General features: G+C 42.8%; 1 pseudogene; it reads left to right on the forward strand.

The window, feature by feature from the left end:
- The window catches only part of LOC143435057 (small ribosomal subunit protein eS12-like), a 145672-nt pseudogene extending 124869 nt beyond the window's left edge, over positions 1 to 20803 (forward strand).
- Positions 20804 to 22244: the final 1441 nt, after the last annotated feature.

A 22244-nucleotide genomic window follows, 5' to 3' on the forward strand; every position in this document is an offset into this window, starting at 1 on the left:
GGTGATGACATCATCAGTTGCTAGGTCCCAGAGGGCAGGTCAGCAGAATGGCCTGCATGCTATCAAGTACTGCTGTGCCATTGTGTTTGCTAAGAAGGGCTGCTGTACCATTATGGACTTCACTTTTCAACTGTGAGCCGGAATGAATCCTTTCTCCCTTAAAACACTCTTGTCACACTAAGAAAAGAACTCAATTAGACACTTAATCTGTAATCTCTTATAAAGCCTACACTCATGCTTGGGTGTGTCTTATCTTTCCAAGATGCCCCACTTTTATAGCAACTCCTGAGTTTAAATGTACATTAAAATCTATTCCTAGTAACTGCCAGATGCCACCAGCCATGTTGAGGATTCCTCTTTTCTGGTCAATGTGTGTTGTCTTTTGTTTTCTTGGTGACAACCATGGTAAAATAGAATCTCAGAGTACTTGAGATTGCTCTTCCCGAATGGCTAAGAATGTTGAACACTTCTTCAAATACTTATTGGCCATTCTTGTTTCTTCTTCTAAGAACTGTCTAATTGATTGTACAATTTGATGTTTGGGTGTTTAGCTTTTTGAGTCCCTTATGGATTATAAATATTAGTCTCCTGCTAGATTTAGAGTTGACTTGTTTTTTTCTCATGTAGAAAGTTGGTGGGAACAGGATTAAAGGTCATTTCAGGAACTGTTCTGGAAAACTATACATTGAAACTGTCAGATGTGTAGTTGATAAGTCTTTCCTTTTCTGTAGCGTGTCTTTTACTCTGTTGACTATTTCTATTGCTGTGGGGATGCTTTATGCAATGCTAGTGGTTGGTTCGTAGGATTGCTTCCTGTGCTTGGACAGTTGCTATTCTGTCGTCTAACACTGTGGGATAGCCAAGAACTCATTATTTAGCTTAGACTTCCAGTAGACATATTGGAATTCTACTGCCTCTGAGTTCCTCAGCCACAGCACTAACCATGACTATAGAGAGATCAAACACACACACACACACACACACACACACACACACACACACACACGGCAGGGAAGGACAGAGAGGGTCAAATAGTGAGAGTTTGTCTCAGTTTACTGATGGGTCTCATTATTAAAGAATGGTTTCCAACCATCTTTGTCTGGACACTCCAATCAGGTCTAAAAGGGAAGCCAGAAGAATAGTGTTTGTCGTGTGTTGATCACAAAGCACCCCATCCCATCCTCCATGGTTGGGCTTTGCTGCAGTCAGTGTTGCCTTGGATTGTTGAGGTTTCTAATTCAGCCAATGAGCTCAATGTCAAAGTGTTAGGTCCTTTGTCTTTAACAGCAAGCACTTAGCTCATGTAAATGAATAGAAATTGCTTTAGTGAATTACAAAAACCAAGGTCTTTTCAATGCACCAGCAATGACATTAATTATTTTCGACACTGTCTTATTTTTGCAAATAGATTGACTTGGAATTTCACTTAAAATGTAATAAGTTCATTGACTGTTTAAGCTAGATAAATGTAAAAACATTATTAATAAATCAAAATGTCAGCTGAAGGCATGAAAACCCTATTGTGATGATACATTATATACAACCTGGACACATCGTTGTTTTCGTTTGTGTGTGGGTTTAAGGTGATCTGAGAATTTTAGCCATAAATTGGCTGGTTACAGTGAGCACAGCATGTTCTATTCTTCCTCTGAGTACCTGATCAGCACCAGAGAAGTCTGTCAACCTTAGCAAACAAGGACCCTTTCCTCACACAGAAAGTGAATCTTACATTCAAAGCGTGCAGGGGTGTGTTTGTGTGTGTGTGTGTGTGTGTGTGTGTGTGTGTGTGTATCCTCACCCCAGAACCTGGCCCCTCCCGCTGGTGACCAGAGAGATCTGAATGCTTTTCCTAAATCTTTGTAATCCAATAAGCTTTTGTGTTTAGCTGCTTGTTTTGAAACTTGTCCCACACCCCAGACTGTGCCTCACAAGGTCCCTCACAGGCAGGTGAGTGCCTGAGGGCCTGATCATTATTCAAGGCGAGAGGCCTGCTCAGCCCCAACCAGAATGTAATTTGTAATTAACTGTCATTTACTTCTGTCTGCATTGACTTGTTGTTCAAAAGACAACGTAACTGTGCTGGTGACCGGTCTCCCTTTGTTGTGGATATAATGTCTCTCAGATCTGGTTGTTTTCACAATGTTTAAAAACCAGGGGCTTACTCTCTTGAAACTGGGAGAAGACAGGGAATTCGTTGAAATAAATCCAACACAAATAATTTGTTATGCTGTGACACATCGTGCATTCCATTCGATGAAGCAAGCGCAGACTGGGCCAGATCATTGCGATGGTTGAGGGCAGCCTTCTCCGAAGCACAAGTTCTAAAGCACAGCCTTCAGAAGCCGTCCGTTCTGTGGCCGTGGACTCTTAATTTATGCTGGCTTTTCAGTTTAATTATTTGCTTGTCACACTTTTCATTAGGAGAAAAATAAACAAGAGTGTGTGGCGAGGCCTGGATTGGACGTCTGTGTTCCTGAGATTGGCAAGTCATTCCAATTTAAACTCCTTGAAAATTAACAAAGCTCCAAGAGTATCTGAACAGAAAACACTGTGAGAGTATTTGGAGGTTTGGAAAGAAATCATTAGATGCCCTTGCAAATAGATCCCCTAAAACCCCAGTTTTTGTTTCTATATTTGGAGGATTTATTATGGTCTGGAGGGAAAGAGCAACACCTCTCAGATGTTTGAAATCCACTGGAAAATCTCAAATTGCTTTGCTGAGTGTATGTATGCACACACGAGTGCTTGTGTATGTGTGTATGAATGTACGTATGTGAGTGTGTGTGAATATGTGTATGTGCGTGTGTGCATGAATGTGTGAGTGTGTGTGTGCATGCTATATGTCTACATGTGTGTATGCATGTGCATGCTTGTGTGCGTGCCTGTGCATGTGTATGTGTTGTCAGTGTGTGTGTGTGCCTGTGTGCGTGTGCATGTTATATGTCTACATGTGTATATGCATGTGCATGTGTATGTGTTGTGGGTGTGTGTGTGTGCATGTGTGTGTGTGTGTGTGTGTTTCTTATTACTGCCTTGATTTCCTTCTACACAAGGCATGCAGTGGCATCTACTTGTCAGGCCAGTAGATCTTTGTGTGTTCCTGGCATGTAGGACAACAGAGGAGGACACAGATGGTCATTGAACATGGGATGGAACACTCTTCACTAGTCACTGTCATTCTCCCCAAGGTGCCTCATGATCTACCTTGTGTCTCCTCAGGACAGGGCCACAAGTGCACAGGATTCACTGTCTAGCCCCCTTGGATAACAGAACCATACTATCCTAGGGAAAAGTCCCACAACATGCCAGCCAAATGCAGTACTTACAGCAAAATGAGTTCAGCCTGGGGATGTGGAACCTCAAGGCAACAGAGGGAGTTGGAAGTCACTGAGAACATGAAGAAGAACATTGCTGAGCTTCCCCATATAGGAACAAAACATCTCCTTAGTCAAGCTGCTCTGTCTAGAACAAGACTAGCAATTCTGCTTGCAGAGACAGCACGGGCAGAATGGGGGTGGGTGTCAGAGCCACAAGCAAGGAAGGCATCCCTTCTGTGTGACGAGGAGGGAGGATCTCACCTCTTAGCCTGCTTCAGGATTGTACATTCGGGGAGCTCCTGGATAGCCCAGGTGTTCAACATGAGAAGGTCTCATGGGAAACGCTCCACAAAAGAGAACTCAGATTCATACTTCCTTCCATGTTCCTTCCTAAACGTGACTAGGAATAGGACTGGACCCTTTGGATAAAGGTGTACCTGCTCCAGTGTACCAGAAAATTCCCCAAAGTACACGTGTGATTATAAACGCCCAATTCCCCTTATATCTGCCCAAGTTTACCCGTTAAGTTACCTGGAACAGTCAAGGTCACAGGTAAGTGCCAAAGTTCACCTGTAAGTGAACACTCAGCAGTTTAGTTCCCAGATCCATGCTCACACTGGATTCCACAAGTTCCTGTGAAACTCTCATAAAGTCATTGTTCCTTCTTAATAGTCTCCTCCTCCCCACTCCCCTCCCCCTCCCCTTCCCTCTCAGTCCCCCTCCCTCTCCCCTCCCCCTCTCCCTTTCTCTGTCTCTCTCCAGTACCCCTTTGCTTTGCATCCAAGTTACATAGAAGTAAGAGATGACAGTTGATACAGATAGGCCAGTTTAATTACTTGTCTGCTTACGTCTGGTCTCTGCCAGCTCATGCAGAAGCTTGGCTCTCTTCTAGCAGCTTAAAACCTGCTCGACTGCTCCAGCTTTAGTGTGAGCCTCACATCTCAGGCTACTGCTCAGATAAAATACGAGCTAGATGAATCATCTGTCTGATTTGTTAGCCAACACTGGGATCCCCCAGTTTCCCCAGACTCCATGCGAATTTTAAGTGATAGGCCATTGGATGGACACGCTGACATATAGGAAGATATGGATACACTCTTAAGTTCATTTTGTAATTTCTTTGAAACTACACAAAAATGCCCCTTAGGTTGTCTCTGTTTGGAAAGCACATACTGTATTTATAGGAAGATAGACTTATAGTCAGGAGATTATTGATAGTACAAATAGCATACAAGAATTTCCTCTGTGTTCGTTTAAGCCCCTCCCAGATTTAAAGATCTGAACACACCTGTGCGGAAAGCTTGTTGTAGAGCCTTCTGTTACATTTCAGGCACTGTGCTTAAATGTCTGGTCAAGTAGCTTGCCACTCTGTATTAAGTTGTGATCATTATGTGTGCCTTTTGTGATCCTGGCCTTTCTGGATTCAGAGGGAGTTAAGGTTTAACGCTCAGCTATCATAACCATGACTCAGACTGCAAGCTGCACTCTGGGGTTTCCCGATAGTCCTGCAGGGTGTTTTTACGTTTTTGATGTGTGTGTCTGTGTGTGTGTGTCTCTGTGTGTGTGTGTGTGTCTGTGTGTGTGTGTGTGTTTGTACCTGCATTGCATATGGTGTTTATGCAGATAAGCTTGCTTGTGTGTGTGTGTAATCTGTATGTGTATAGGTGCAAATTAAATACAGGTGCATGTGTATATTTGTGTATGGATATTCAAATTTTTCTTGTCATTGTTACCTGAGATGGATAGTTTCCCTAGAACTGAAGCCTAAAATTGAGTGTTTTAAGTTCCCCATTGCTCAGTTTATACTGTAAAAACCCAAGCAAGTGAGTTGTACTGACCAGGCTGTATTGATACATGCTTTTAATCCTGTCATTTAGGGTAGAGTCAGACTGAGGCAGGAAGATATCTGTGAGTCCAAGGCCAGACTGTTCTACCAGGTGAGCTCCAGGACAGCTAGGACTGTTACACAGAGAAACCTTGTCTAGAACAACCAAACCAAGCAAAACCAAACAAAAACAAAACAAAAGATTAGAGAGGAACATGAGCCCAACCCCCTCCGGGACCCCCAACCAAGCTTCTCCTCTTTGATATATTCTGGGGTTTGCCTGATGTTAAGAGAAGGGCTGGCCTATTGTTCATTAAAAGCCCCATCACAATTTCCCTTGGAAGTAAAGCCCTCTCAGAATGGCTTGGCTGGGGTTCAGCCCTGGGACACAAACGTGTCATCTACTGTCTGGACAAAAGTGACCTTTCCAGTTGTGATGCCTTGCAATGACATATTTCAAGATCTTCATCTGGAAAAACTGGATTCAGCTCAAATATGAGGTTGAATAGGGAAGGTGCACATGAAGGGAGAGGAAAATGTCACCTTCTATAAGACTGAGTAAAGAAACAACCTGGGAGCTGTACTCACCCGCAGGCATATGGCTTCCAAGATGCCCAGGCCAGGCTGTGGATTTGCCCTGGAGCTTTTGTGCCTCTGTAAGAGATGCTCACAGTAAACTAGGAAGGGGCTCATTTGATTTGATGGCCAAGAAGGTAGCATAGTTTGCTTAATTCTTTCTTGGCTCTTGGGTCAAAGGCTTGTCTCCCGCTTTGATGTCATCACAGTTTGGTACTGAGGACATTTTGTTGCAGTGCTCTCCTGGCATTGTCAAGTTAAAACTAGTGTAACTCTACACCCCAAGAAACTCAGCAAAAACATGTGGCGTGCTAGTTGCTTGGAGCCTTTGCAACAACAGCTCTCTTGAAGTTCTATTTGCCATTTTACCTCCCCTTTGGAATGATTCCTCTTATGCTTCCTTGGATCTATATGACAGCACCAGGAAAAGAATAATAATAAAATAACACAGGAATTAGCAGTCTGGGAGAGATCCCCAGAAGGACAAATGTGTCCAGTGTCTGGAAAGGGGGCACTCCTGTTCTCAGGCCGAGTTTGACATTGCTGAAGGTTTTGTCTTGATTACTTTCAATAAAGCCCAAAGTAAGGATGACTGTCTTGGCTCACTAAGCAACAAGGTTCTATCACTAATTACAATCCTTTATTACGGGTAGTTTAATAGGTTTATGATTGGCCATAAAACAATTCAGTATGGGAGTACATAAAAGGATCAGCTTATACAGCTGTGGCATCTTAATATCCAGCCATTGTAATCATTTTATGATCTCTTATGATGGTGTCTTTTATTAAAATATTCACATATGCCTTTACACGGGCTGTGTTGCCGCCAAAACTGGGAGGCAAAGTGAAAATCACATAAATACATACTAAAATGCCTAATGAGGCGTCATGAAAACTTCCATTGTCAGAAGTATGTCGACCAGATCACACGTGTGCAGTCTCATTACGGGTAATTATAATAAAATTATAAGTGCCGCAATAATTCTAACCTTGAAGGCACAATAAAGGATGGTTATATTTGCCTTCCTAGCCCGCACATCTGAGGCGTTTTCTTCATTAATTATATTTCACGTTAGAATAATTATGTTGTGTAAGATGGAAATTCTGAGGCATGTGCTGGGTCCCAGCACTCTGTTCCCTCTCTTGTGAGTTTAATTATAAACACTACCTAAAGTTACACTCTGACAGGCGCCATGTGTAGTCTGCAGGGGTGGGAGGGGGCTCTTGTTGTTGGTGTTAATTTTAGTTTGCAACCCAATTACTTAAGTCAATAGATAGGAAGAATGAGCTTTGGGGCCTTGTGCCGGTTTCAGCTTCCACACCCTGCCCCCTCCCATCAGAGTACACGAGTTCCCACAGTCCTTGGGAGCAGGATGCTCACTCACAGTCTGTGCAAACCTTTATTCCTATTGTTCCATAGACACTCTTGAAACCTATTTGTCCAGTCATGACCTAAATATTTGCTTTTATTTTCCTGGCACACTGAGCGTTGTGTGCTGGGTTTGAAGGGAAACTGACTTGACTGTAAATTGTGATCTCGGAGACTAAATAATTTGGGAATTCAACTCTATCGCCAGGAATGCACACTAGTGAATGCATGTGCTTACATACACACACACACACACACACACACACACACACACACACACATACACACACACACCTTTTTTCTAAGCAGACCATCGGTTCTGCAACATCCTCTCATCATGGACCAATTAGAATCTCTGTCAGGATTCTGATTTAGAGAAGTTGAGAGTCACTTTAGCTGTAGAGACGGGAAGTGAAAGTGTAGTTCGTTCGGAAGCAGTAGGGCAGTTTCATCAACTAGCCCGTAAACTAGCGGGCAAGTTCCTTAAGTGTCCCACTCTTTAGTGGATACCTTTTGTAACTTTCAAAAAGAAATAGAAACTTAACCCAGAGGTGGGTAAAAAGCCTGAATGAAGTTCTCTAGGGAATCACTTTGGTGAATAGACCCAAATGGCTTGTAATTAGCATATAAATTGTTTGCATGTAAATGACAATCTTAAAGGTATTTGAAAAGTTTATTTCAGATAGGACCCCCTGCCACCTTGTTTACAGTAACACCACACTGGGCTGGACAGGATTTTTCAGTCAGAAAACACCCTCTCTTACCCTGACAGCTTCCCACCCCTCCCACCTCTCAATCACAAATTAAAAACCGGCAACACACCAATTAATGAAGTTTATACAGTATTCAGTCAAATCACACCATGGAAGCTGTAATCCAAACACCAGAGCTTGATTATTATAATTTATTTAAATGCAATGCAGTGTTTGTCAGATTCACAGGGCTGGAATCAATAGGTAGTTTAAAGTTTATTTCAAAAAAGCAAGCACTGGAGAGCTCCGCCCTACCCTATCAGGTAGCCTGGACACTTGCCTCTCCCTGGAACGATAGAGGGGTCAGGGAAGAAAGGGCAAGCCCTGAGTAAGGGAGTCAGTCTTTAGCTGAAATGGCTGAATATTGCAGTCACCAGGCATTTCTCTCTGGAATAGCCAGTGAGAGATGATGGAGCTTACAAACATGGAGGCGCAGGCAATCTTTCTTCATGGACACCCAGGCATTCCTCGGGAGCTACTACCAGAGGACAGTGGCCCATCTCCCTGGGGGTGGGGAACAATGGCCCAACTCCTTCAGCTGAAGCAATGGAAATCTTTTCCCTGTTGCAGACTCTGCTGGAGGTGGAAGTAGCATGCACCTTTTCGAAGTCGCACTCATCCTTAGTGGGAATAATTGGGTCTCCCTAGGGACACGGTAGGACAGAGTGGTGTGAAGTGGGTCTTCATGACTAATGGGTCCTCCTTTGCTTTTCATATAGTTAACCAGCTTGATATGCATGTTACCCTAAGAGACAGAAATGGAAACTCTTGTCAAAGCCTTCTTGTAGAATCCCTCTACCTTCTGTGAGGCATCAGCACAGAAAAGCCACTCCTTTTCAGAGTGACAAAGTTCCCACTAAGCTAGCTGGTCCTCTGGTCACCAGGTCTTCCAAACCTCTCTAAGGACCAAGTTACAGAAGACAGCTCACTTGTTGACTCAGCAAACACATGGTTTCCAGGCTCAGAAATGACCTGTCATTCATTCAGTCATTTCTCCACAAATGTAAATACATCTCTGGGTTTTTAAAATATCTTTCAGATCATTTTTTTTCCTGATTTAAAATACACCCCTCCTCTTTTTGAGACAAGGTTCTATGTAGCCCAGACTGAAAACAGTCTTGCTGCATTTCCCAAGATAACATAGAACATCTAATCCCCCTGCCTCCTATTATCTCCCAAGTACTGGGATTATAAACTTTCACCACTTGGCTTGTGTGAGAGTAAGTATAGAGCCAGGTAGTAGGTACATAGTTTACCAACTGAGGTACAAATTCCTGCCAGGTGGTGGTGGTGCACGCCTTTAATCCCAGCACTCAGGAGGCAGAGGCAGGCGGATTTCTGAGTTCGAGGCTAGCCTGGTCTACAGAATGAGTTCCAGGACAGCCAGGACTACACAGAGAAACCCTGTCTCGAAAAACCAAAAACAAACAAACAAACAAACCAAAAAACCCCCAAAATTCCTTCACCACACCCCTAGCTGGCACCAAATACATTTCTGTAACTGTTTTTGTATTTATTATTTTGAGTCTTTAAGAGCAGATTTCTTTTGTTTTAAAGTTTTGTAAAAGTTATTTACTTTTATGGGCATTGCCGTTTTCCTTACATGTATGACCGTGTGAGGGTGGCAGATCTCCTAGAACTGGAATTATAGACGGTTGTGAGCTGCCGTGTGGGTGCTGGGGATTGAACTTGGGTCCCCTGAAGGAGCAGATAGTGCTCTGAACTGCTAAGCCCTCTCTCCAGCCCCTAGGTCAGATCTCCAACAGTAGAAGTTCAATGTCAGCAATTTGATGGGATTTAATTTTGATAGCCACTATCGAAATTCTCCCCAAGAATAGACCAAACCCACAGTTATGATTGAGTTTCTGTCAGCTTGACAGAAGCTAGGGTCATACAGGAAGATGGAACTTCAACTGAAAAAATGCCTCCATCAGATTAGCCCATAGGCAAGTCTGTGGGCATTTTCTTAATTGAGATTGACATGAGAGGGTCCAGAACACTGTGAGCCTGTGAAAGCTGACACTCCCAGCAGGTGGTCCTGGGTGCTATAAAAAATCAGGCTTATAGTTTAAATGAACTTTTCTCATCTAGGATGACAGTACTCCCTGAAATAGCCAAAGACCTCTATCAAAGCCACAGCAGCTTAACATGCCTCTTTTGAGTTGTTGAGCATGGTAAACCCTCTTTTGAGTTGTTGAATGGTTGTTCAAGAGACTCCCAAGACATACAGCTGGTAGGTATTGCCCTCAATCATCCCCCCTTCCCCCAGAGGTGTAAAACTGGAGACACCTTGCACTTCAGAAAAAGGGTCCAGAGACTTTTGAGCTGATACTGAATGGCTCCTTTCTGAGGACTAGCTTTCACAAACAATCAAATTGCTGTGGAGCCCAGTCCCAGTGGTTACAGCTACAAAACATTCTTGCACTCAAGGCTCAGGGAGCATAGCAGAAAAGGGGGCAGAAAGATATGAAGAACCAAAGGATCAAGGAATTTGCCGTGAGATTCTACTTCCTAGAAATGCCAGAAGCTACGCCAATGGAAGTCTCATCAACATGACTACTCAAATGTGAACTGAACAAAGAGAATACCAATGGGCCAAAGTGAATGGGAAAAAGTTCAAGAGGCCTCAACTCTACACAATGAACTACAAGCAATTTAGAAATTGGGAAAAATACTCTTCCCCAGGGAAGAGCACACCAATGGGTTATCCAATACCGAATATCCAGCCCTGAAACAGTATATAGGATAAACACCATATAAACTGAGCAGTTTAGATTCATAAACACACACACACACACACACACACACACACACACACACACACGCACACAGAGCAGCAGCAGCAGTTGATGAAAAGGAGCCGTGACTTTGAAAAAAAAAGCAATATTGGGGACAGGGTTGGGGGAAGGAAAACAAAGGATGATATGATTTAATTATAATCTGAAAAAAATTAAAAGAAGTTGATCAAACCATTAGCAAGTCACTTCTTCATGGCTTCTGCTTCAGGTCCTGCACCCCACCCCCACCCCAGGTTTCTTTTCTTAACTTCCTGTCCTGTCATCCCTCAATGAATGACTATGATCAGGATATGTAAGCTGAATAAACCCTTTCCTCCCCAAGTTGCTTTTGGTTATGGGACTTAATCATTGCAATAAGGAAACTAGTTACCTAAGATGCCTACCATAAAAATCTATTTATCATCTATCCATCTACCTATCTGTCTATCTACCTATCTATCTATCTATCTATATATCTATCTATCTATCTATCATCTATCTATCTATCTATCTATCATCTATGTCATTTATCTCTGTATCTGTCATTTTGCATCTATCATCTATGTATCTAACACCTATCTATATCTATATATCTATGTATCTATGTATCTATGTATCTATGTATCTATGTATCTATCTATCTATCTATCTATCTATCTATCTATCTATCTATCTATCTATCTACCTATCTATCTCTGTATTTGTCATCTTTGTATTTATCATCTATGTATCTATGTACCATCTATCATCTATCTACCGATAATCTATCTATCTATCTATCTATCTATCTATCTATCATCTGTTTTCTATCTTTACCTCTGTACTTGTGTGTATGTAGTGTGTGTATGATAGAGAGAGGAGAGAGAGAGAGAGAGAGAGAGTGAGAGAGAGAGAGAAAGTAATGGAGTTTTAAAACATTTTATTTTTGTCAAATATCAAACCCTGACTGTTGTTTGGGTTTTCATTTTTTAATGTGACTGAAGCTGAACTTACTAATTGTGTGTTTATGTCTATTTTCTGTGAAGCCGAGTACACACCTGTCACTCTTCTCCTAGTAAACTGTATGTTTCCCAATTTCGAAAATTGTTAGTAATTCCAGAAAGCATTCCCTTGTCCGTGTGTTAGTTAAACGAAGAAATTAAGAAAACTGGTGTGGGATTTGGGGGAGTTTCACAAGGAAAATGCACAGTTGTGGCCTGGCCGAACTGAGTAGCAGGGTGAGCTTCACAATGGGGACTCCCATTGACATTTGGTTACTCTCCATTTTTCTTGCATGGTCTGTGGCTTGGGCATCCTTCTTTGGATGGCTTGTTTTCTGTGAGACAAAAAACCGTAAGTTCACTCAGGTCCACATAGAAACTTGCCAGAGGTGTTTGTGGAATTAAGTTCTTTGAGGGAATTGTCAGCTGCTTTGGAATGCGCCCTGGAAGCCATTTTCTGAGATCCTCAGTACGGAGATCCAGCAACTGAGTGACTGAGTCTGATAATTCCCAGTAGGAAGACGTGAGGAAATTCGGCATCTACCAGTGTGATGTCCTTTATGTCAATGAAATGAGCAAGTGTTGTATCCTGTGGTGTTGCTGCTGAAACTGCAGTGGGCTAGGGGCGGCTAGGCAAAGCAGGGAGAGACATCTTCCATGGAAACAGTCCCACCTCTCCTCTCCAGAGACCGGGAGTCTCATTAGTATCAAGGTCTTCCTAGATTCCTCATTAGAGACTTTGCTGCCCCTGGAAATGAGCATGTGCTATATGAGGATCAGAGGCTGCTATTGTCCCACATGATAACCTGTCTAGGGACAAGGAGAAGTCCAGGCAAGAACCTGTGTCCTTCTTGACATTGGCTGCCATGTTTTCCTTCTCTGCCTTGACCCATTCTGTGTTATTCATGCCAGGGATGACAGGTGAGTCCAAGTCCGCTCAGTACCTCACACACACCTTCCCCTTTCATCTTCCTAAAGACCATCCGGACCTTCTTGCCAGCTCCTCACTCAGTCACACCTGTTGCCAGCTCTTGGGAACTGGATGACTCCGTAATGTTCAAGCCTCTCTCACTTTGGTATTAAAATGGGTTTAAAGTTTTTAATTACATTTTAAATATTAATATTTTAAATATATGTGTAAACACACATTAAGACTCTCAAACAGAAAACTCGCAGAACCACTAAGGATGGATTGAAGTGGATGAAAGCAATCAGGAAGGCTGAATCCTGGACCTGATCTCTGACTCCTAAGGTAGATGGAGGAGTCTAGGGGCCACTGAACTAACTGGTCCAAATGCACTTGGCTTGCAAAGGCATCCAGCCTTGGACTTGGCAGCTCTAGGAGCTAGACTGTGGCTATAGGAGCAGAAGAGAAGCCCTGAAAAATGGGCCGTTGGCTCTTTGACCCCAGGACATACCCTCCTAGAAACACACTGTCCAAGAAACATGTCCTTTGGGGAGCTTTACACAGGGCTCAGGATGACTTCTGTATCCTTCCATGTCTACTATATGCTTTGCTGAAGCAAGTACCCCAGAACCTTCTAAACAGATCACCTAGAGGTAGCATACAGGACAGTGAGTGTGTGTTCTAAGGACATGGGACACCTGTGGGCCTGCCACATGGAATTTCTCTTATTTAGGATGCATGGAAGAGCTTGGTACCTGACTTGGAGTCACTGGAAAAAGTTATCAAGCCTTTGTGAGAAAGTCTGAATGTTACATTCAGTCATGGTTAGAAAATCTGCTACTGTGAGGTAAAGGCTGATGATGTGTCAGCTTTCTGGCCTTGTCTCTTTTTGGAACTCCTTGATACTTAGAACAGTGCTAAAGACAAAGAAGCTACATGGGAGGACCCTGTGCAACAGGAAAAGAGAGGCAGAGGATGACAATAAAGACAAAACAAACCCACTACTACTCACCATGCCAGAATCACCAGTTAGGCCTGGCCAGATACTGTCTAGGCAGTGTTCTGCATCCCTAAATACAACTAGCCACATTTATTGCCCTCTTAGAGATATGGGCAAATAAGCCAACACTTTCAAACACACATTTGTCAAAGCAATGAAGGAAGAACAAAACAACATTGAGTTCACGATTAAATGTGTAGATGTAGAAAACACACTCACTTAAGATACTGTATCAGTCAAAGTGAGCCAGTGAAGAGAGGGAGGCATCCAAATTGTAGAAAAATTGTATGCACTGGGAGTAACGCTGAGAGCAGAGGTGGTCATCCCCAGGGAAGAGCACACTAATTGGTTATCCAACACCAAACTGTCAACCCTACAAACATAAGTACAAGGACTGAGCAGATTGTATTCATGAGTTCAGGAATATACATACATGTATATGTAAGAAAAATGTAAAAGGCTACAAAGATGAACGGGGTAGAACATGGAAGAGTTTAGAGAGAGGAAAGAAAAGGAGAAATGACGGGATTATATTATAATCTCACTTCTTAAAGGTCCTAACTAGATGCATGGTCTTTGGCAAGGGATACTGATAGATGATGGAGCCTTTAAAAGATGAAGCCTCATGGAAGAGCTTTGGTAACTGCACACAGGACCACAAGAAGGCTTTGTGTCATGCACAAGGACTCAAGAGAACGCTGGAGACTTTTAGCCTTGAAACCATGGGTTAAATAAACTTTGCTGATTTGTACAATAATAACCCTATTGTATCATGAGCTCTAATCAGTTTCATAAACAGCACTTACTGTTTTTCCACACAGATCACATGTGCTAAAATAAGGCAAGCCTCCACCATGGGAGAAAGGGATTGCAGAGATTCAACTTCTGCTGGGGACATCATCTACCAAACCTGCAAGACCCTCTGGTGGAGAAGTATAGACATCGGGAAAGACATCTGCCACATGACATACTCTGAACATACATACATATACATACGTGTGTGTGTGTGTGTGTGTGTGTGTGTGTGTGTGTGTGCCAAATATATAAAAACATGTTCTTTGTGTTGAGTTCCCAGACAGGACAATTCTGTGGGTCAGTGGAAAAAAGGGGGAAAGGGTGCTCCCACTGAGACATTCTGTAGCTCTGGGAGCCACTTGGGACCTCTCACAGGTACAGTTCCTGTTTATAGCTTCAGTCTTCCCTCTCTGTCTTTCTACCATTCAAGGACAGAGGCAAAGATTTCACTTTTGACTCTAACCTTCTCCTTCAAACTTGCTTTTCTGACTTTGAGCCACTCTAGACCTTTGAGTGGTCTTGAACCACTCTAGACCTTGACTGAGCCCCAATCCAAGGACTTCCCCTAAGGCGTACCTCATTGAGCCTCATTTAACTAAACTGCCATCTGGCCTGGTGTCTATTCATCACATACTGATGACAGCCTAATGCTCTAAAAGAATTTTAGGAGTGTGACCCAATCCACATGGCAGGAGGATTACAAGTAGAAAGCTAAAGTTGGGTCTCCTGGGTTTATCCAGAAGAGAGAAGAAGGGCTTGGCCCTCCCTTCTACCCTTCTTCAGAGGCAAAGTGAACCAGCCAGGGAAAACTTCTAGAACTCTGAGAATTGCCAAGTGTCAGTGGCTGTCCTGTGTATGCCGGGACTAAAGCCAAGGAGCTTTCTGATAGAACACAAGTCCAACACTACGATATTTCCCATCCTCCTCCTCTACTGTTAGTTCCATGCAGCTTAGGGTTGATTACTGACCACTGTTTCTCTAGAATATCAGCTCACAGACCATGTTCAATACACATGTAAGTGAATTCACTTAAAATTATGTAGTGTGTTGAATACATATACACATTACGTGCATTGTACATGCCTTCATAACTCAGTCTAGGAGAGTCATACTTGTAACTCGTGCAATTACACAGCACCATTTTCCACACCTAGACCACTGACCACATGACTCAGTTATTCGTTTTTTGGTCCAGGCAGGATCCTTTGTGGAGCATCTATGACAATGCTCTGGAAAACAGTTGTAAAAACATGGAAGGGAAAGGTTCTTCTTTTTGCAGTGGACAGAGACCATCAGAGAAAGACACATTTGGCCAAAACATGCCAGATAGACAGTGACTTCTATGGCTGACAAGGAATCTGATCTCATGAAGTCTCAACAGTATGGTTGCCAAAACAGGACCTAAAAATGATAACACTAGTTTGCATTCCAAAGTAGATGAGCAAAATCTCACAAAGACCCAACCCTAGATAAAGAGATAGAGCCAATCAGTGTCTGCTGATCCTGGGAGAATCCATCTGCTCTAGGAATGAGCCCTCATAAGTCATCTAATCCAAAGTGGTCAGCTCTAAATACGTGTGTGTGTGTGTGTGTGCCTGTGTGTGTGCAAATGTGTGTGTGCACGTGTGTGTGCGTGCATGCATATGTATGTGTGTGCATGCACGTGTGTGCATGTGTGTATGCACTTGTGTGTGCATGTGTGTGTGTGTGCCCATTGTGTGTGTATGTGTGTGTGCTGTGTGTGCGCAAATGTGTGTGTATACACGTGTGTGTGCATATGTGTGCATGTGTGTGTGTGCACGTGTGAGTGTGTCCATATGTGCGTGCATGTGCACGCACCCACGTGTAAAATGCTAACTAAAGAGCTAAAGAGGAAGTGGCGATGAATTTGATAAGGGGAACATGGAAGGAGTTAGAGGTACGGGATGGAGAGGTGAAATGTATGAAGCAATACTCATACATGAAATTCTCAAAAAGTTAATAAAATACTAAGAAACGAATTCATAGAAGGCTCAGAGAGGGTGTGAAGCTCCCAGAGAGGGTAATGCTGGTGAAATCCCTGCAGAGTTGCATCGTGGTGTAACCCCACTGCCACGCACAAGGCTCACAGCCCCTGCTCTTTACGCCTCATCAACGGCCTCATCTTCACTTGTTGACCCGACTTTGTTGAACAAAGGGCAGGCAGTTGCTTCAAGTGCCTTTGAATATTCCTTAAGAGCCAAGACAGTGCCTGCTTGGACCACTGTGTGCTAGCCAGGATGCTGAAACCTACAACAGCACCCTGCTCATGTTATAGCCTCCCTGTTATAGCCATGAACTTTTTAGACTGAATGTAAAGATAGTATCAAGTCCAGAAAATTGGAGGCAGAATACTGAGCTGAATGAGATTCTGGTGCAAATGGTTGTGGCTTCTAGAAACAAGGAGTCGAAGCCTGTACCCTGCTCCACAGACCTGCTCCACTTGTGACTATTCATCTTCACCTTCTCAGTGATTGCACTAAGTAGGTTTTGAAGTCCATCCCTTGGTTTCATCCAGTATGCATTTTTTTCCTATGTCCCATCCTGGACAGAAGATACTTCCAGGATGGGTTTCCAAGCACTGTTTCTCTTTCCTTAGCATACCTCCAGTGGGGTTCTAAGGTTTAAGTAGAGGAATTGAAAACTCACATGTAACTACTCTCCCTTTCCCATCCATAGTTCAGCATCGGGACTTCCTTTGTGTTCTTCATGAAGGCCAAGGTCTCTCCTACACCTTCTATCCTAACCCTATCCTCCAGATGATGACAAGCTTCTTCATCCTTCTGATTTCAGTCTGGATCTCAGCCCTTCCAAAGCCTGCCTAGTCCTCTTCAAACTCCTTATGCAGTTCTGCCCCACCACCTTCTGGGGCTGCTTTGCACAGTGGAACTGGTCCACCGTGCCCATGATTAGAGGTGAGCAAACTGGTTCTAAGATTCTGAGAAATGTGTACACCATGGTGCATATATTGTGCCGCACTGGAGCAACACACTGGGTCTGGTTTGAAGCTTGTTGGAAGTTCTGGGAGAATGCGTGCTGTCTCTTTGAAATGGCAGCTTTGCAGCTAAGAAAACACTTGCGTTTGAACTCAAGAGAAAGGCATCCTGGCTACAGTATTTGTGGCCTAAAATGTAAAGCTCTTACAGTTTAGTGTAAGCAAATTTTGGACTTCTGTCTACTAAAGCATGGACTCAATGGTTCTTTGTGGCATTCTGTGATGCTAATGACATACCTTCCCTCTACTTTCTCCAACAGTGTCCAAGGAGACTTCTACAAGGCCCTCCAAGGTGAGATCCTTCTAACAGATACCACTGGCAGAATGCCGTCACCTTAAAATGATACCTACTCCAGCTGTTTTGCCTCTCAAATCAGCATTTGTAACGGACTGAAGAACACAGGCTTTGCACATTTAACCATGTTGTTCTTCTGAGTTTTTGTGCTAAACCTCTTCTAAATATCATGGATTATACCTTTATTTTCTTTTATACTGGTGTATTGTGTATTAGAATACTCCCAAATCTACCTCTTGAAAGTTCATATCCCAACTGACCATAAATTCTTTGCCAAACCATCGCTGTTGGTCACAGGACATGTTATTTCCATGTAAATGATTCTTGATGTCCCGAGGCTCCTGACTGGTCTTGCCTTTCCCACAGTTTCACACGTGGGTTTCTCAACTTGACTTTCTGAACACTGGGGAATACTATTCTTGTTTGGGAAGGAAGACATTTGAGGAGATAGTCTGAAATAATAAAAAAGGCTTTGGAAGAGGCTGGCGACTGTCTGGGTCGGCCTAGGCAGGGGCTTGTCAGGAATGGTTGATGAATGGCGGGCTCCTGAGGCCTCCCGTTTGTTTAGTGTTCTTGTTCTGCTACAGCTGCACACAAAACCAGCATTGAAGTGTCTGCCAGGAAACATAACATAACCTGGCCCAGTGTAGCCCACAGGGCACTGTCCCGAGAAGGGAGAAGGCCAGATTGTTCCTCAGGGCCAGGCTCTGGCCGGAGATTCTCAAGCCGTGAAGGAGAGCAAGGCATGCAGAAGACTTTCCAGTACATTACACAGGGTCTGGCTGCTGCCATCAATACTGGCCGACCTGACCCAGAGAATGACAGATGGGAAAGCTGGAGCCTCTCTCAGCTGTGAAGCAGGTTCCTTCCTCACCCTGAAGTTGGGAGGAGTGTAGTCCAGGATGTAAAACCCCCAAGCTGGGTCTGAAAGCTCTTGGGCACACCATCAAGGAAAACCGACTTTTACCTCCTGCCCCACACTGGAGATTCAGATTCCACCTTCCAAGCCTGGGTGCCTCTGCCTTAGAGTCACTGCACCCATGCAAGGCCACATGCACTGAGCAAGTCACTGAAGCTTCTTGGCACACACACCCCTACCCCTGAGCTTCTATCTCAACTATCTATTTATTTATATTTTTATATGTTTATTTTATATGTGTGGATATCTCTTTATGTCACATGATACTAGAAGAGGGTATTGGATCCTCTGCAGCCAGAGTTACAGACAATTGTCATCTGTCGATGTGGGTGCTGGGATCCAAATCAGGTCTTCTGGAGGAGCTGTATATGCTCTTAATACCTGAACCATCGCTTACTTTTGTTCTGCTAATAGTTTGAAATGCTCTTTCAACTTCTCAAGGTAATGAACATGCCAATAAAAGTATATGCACGTAATTATTTATTTCTAATTTTAAACAGAAGGAATTAGGAAATAGATAGAAAACTAGCCTGTAAAGCACTGAGAAAGGATAGGTATGGATTTCAGCACAGTTTTCTCTGTGAACATCTTCTACTTAGGATCAAGTCATTAGCTGAATCTATGAGATAATATATTTCTACTGCCTTGGACACTAGTTCTTCAAAGCTTTAAAAATGACCCATTGATATATATATATATGATATATTTATCATATATATATAAACACATACTATGCACTTAATTATAATAACTTAAATTATATGCACTGATATATCTATATCTATATCTACATCATCTATATCTATATCATCTATATATCTATATCTATATCTATCTACTATATATGTGTGTGTTGATATATGTATATCAACACATACCTGGTCATTTTAACACACCTAGGTGTGCAAATCACAGAATCTAGCACTTACATGTTGTCTATTTTCAGAATTACTTCCTCTAAATGGAAACCCCATGCTCACTAAACTGCAACCTCCCACCCCTCCGCACAGACACACTCAATCCACTTTCTGCTTTTACAAGTTTTAGAACTCTGTACCTACTGAAAGCTGGGTCATACAGTATTCTTCTGTATCTGGCTTCTGTCACTTTCTACAGTGTCCTCATGGCCGCCCATGCTGTAGGCGTATTGTTACCTCTATTTGCAAATGAGTAATATTCCATTGTTTGCACATTTTTGTTCCCTCACTTACCTGTCACAAGATGACAGACTTCTGACTTGCGTGAGTCAGCACTGTGACAAAATACCAGGAACAAAATCAATTTGGAAGAAGAAAGATTTATTTTGTCTTTGGCTTCAGAAGTCTCAGTCCATGGTCAGTTGGCCCTACTGCTTTTGTCTAAGGCAAGGCTAAGCATCAGAGTTCTATCACCTTACACAAAAGTGTGTATCAAAATCTGAATCATTCACCTTCTTTTAAGAAGCAACGATGAATCAATCTGCTTTCTGAACACATTGTTATAGAACTAGTCTTAAGTGACTATTTCCTACTATCACTGGTAAATTCTTGCTTTTGTGGCTTCTTTTAGTGAGTGTGTATATATGCGTATCTATTTTGTTGGTTTGTTTGTTTATATTTTAAGATAGGATTTCTCTATGTAGCCCTCCCTGGCTGTTCTAGAACTATCTAACCTAATCCAGACTACCTACATAGACCAGACTGGCAGTGAATACACACAGATCTGTTTTTATCTGCCTCCTGGGATCTGGGATTAAAGGTGTGTAGCACCAAGCTGACCAGGTATAGGAGGTCTTGTACTCCTGCCAATGAGAACACCAGATGGGGTGGGCTTTGGCTCTGATGCAGCAAGGGTTAAAGAGGCAGAGCCTCTGGTATATCCAGGATTCAGTCTCGTCTATAATTCACCACTGTGGCTGAGGAAGGCATTGCTGTAAAGTATACTAACATCTATTCAAAAGAGATGCTGAAGACCTTTCTCATCTAAGATGGCCTCGTGCTTGGCATTCACAAAGCTACTAAAGAGTTAGACAAGTTCTGAGCCCATCATTCTGTGCTTCCAGTCAATTACGATAAGACTATGCATGTCAAGTCAGTTGAAGCTCTTTGAGCTGAAATCCAAATCAATCTAAATTAAGGTTAATGCCAACAAGAAAAATAGGAAAATGAGTATAAGTCTCTGTAAAACTGATCAAGAGGATAGACCAACTAAAGTGGGTGGTTGTGTCATGGTTAAGGACTATGACAAAGAATTTTGGGCCAAGCATGTCAACAAAGAGAACTTCAAATGCAAGAAATGAACAAATGAAAGATTCACATTATTTAAAAAAAAAAAAAAAGAAAGAAAAGAGTTAAGGTGAGCAGAGAAACTGGAGATGCCCACGAAAGACCACATTGTCTCCTAGCAATGTGGTTCAGAACAGCACAGCACAGATCAGATTGATGAAGGAGAAAGCTGGCAGAGAGAGATCCAAGAATATTTTTAAAAATTACTTTATGCTTACTGAAAGTATAGAATAAGTATATCAGAAGGTTTTGTGGCCAGTAGGAAAGATCTGTTGTTCTGTTAAGGCTATTCATGACTTCTGTCACATGACTTCTGTCACATGACACCCTTGAAGAGTTTTACATGAACAGTTAATATGGATCTGTGGAGTTGAGCTCATTTGAAAAACCACTGTTCCTAATCTTGGGGGTCAGAACAAGAGTGCTTCTAAGAGACGGAATGTGTCTGTCAGAAGATGATGGTGTGTGGCAGGATGGCCAGTGCCATCTCAAAGGAAGGTCACGACCAAGTTTATCAGACATGCAGCTTGCCCAGTTGGAAGCTATGGATTGTATAGCAGTCCCATGGTGGTGTATGAAACATGGCTAATTTTCCTGGTCATGTGATGGGTATCGTTATACTCTGGTTTGAAATGTGGTCCAAGGACATAGTTCACCAACCATCAAACATGGAGATCCTTGAAGAGCTGATGAACCAATGATGTATAAGATATTTGACTGTGAAGACCTCATGTTGGTGAGTGGTGTAATTCATGAATGATATTTTAGAGCAGAGTGGCACATTACCTGAACCACAGATACTCCACTTTCTTTTTTCAGAAGTCACCACTTCTTCATTTTAGAGACCACATAACATTGTAATTCTTCTTTCCAGTGGTTGTTGCAAGCTGATCTTCTGTTTGCCCTACTCCCTTTCTGTGAGGCAGAATCAAGTCATCAATATCTATTCCTCAACAAGAAATATATCAGTCAAGCCAAGTAGTCTCCACTTCCTGTTGCTGTCTCTATGTTTCTGTTATTTATGTACAGAAACTTGCATTTACCCAAGCACTCTGGGTGTTGATGGAAGTTTCCCTCCTGTGGTAGTGTTAACCTGCCTGCTTGTCACCCGTAGATAACACACAGCCTTGTGTGTATTCTCAAAGAATTCCAATACCTGATAAAGAGGTCAGAGCCCACAGTCCCATCCAATGACCTGATAGATGATAAAGAGGTCAGAGCCCACAGTTCCATCTGCCCACTGAGTACGAGAGGGGTGGGGGCAGGGGCATGGACCTTTGTTCTCATGTGGTTCATGCATTTTCCTGAGATGGTTGTATGGTACACTGCAATATTCTGACCAGAGAAGGCATTTTTGTAGACAGGCCTTTAGAAATGCCCATATCTGACTCAGTTTTTCCTTCAAAAGCACTGCATACAGCACATTCCTGCTTGGACTGACCCTCAGCTTGTGGG

This window comes from Arvicanthis niloticus, chromosome 19 (genome assembly GCF_011762505.2).
Source record: "Arvicanthis niloticus isolate mArvNil1 chromosome 19, mArvNil1.pat.X, whole genome shotgun sequence".
Classification (NCBI taxonomy): domain Eukaryota; kingdom Metazoa; phylum Chordata; class Mammalia; order Rodentia; family Muridae; genus Arvicanthis; species Arvicanthis niloticus.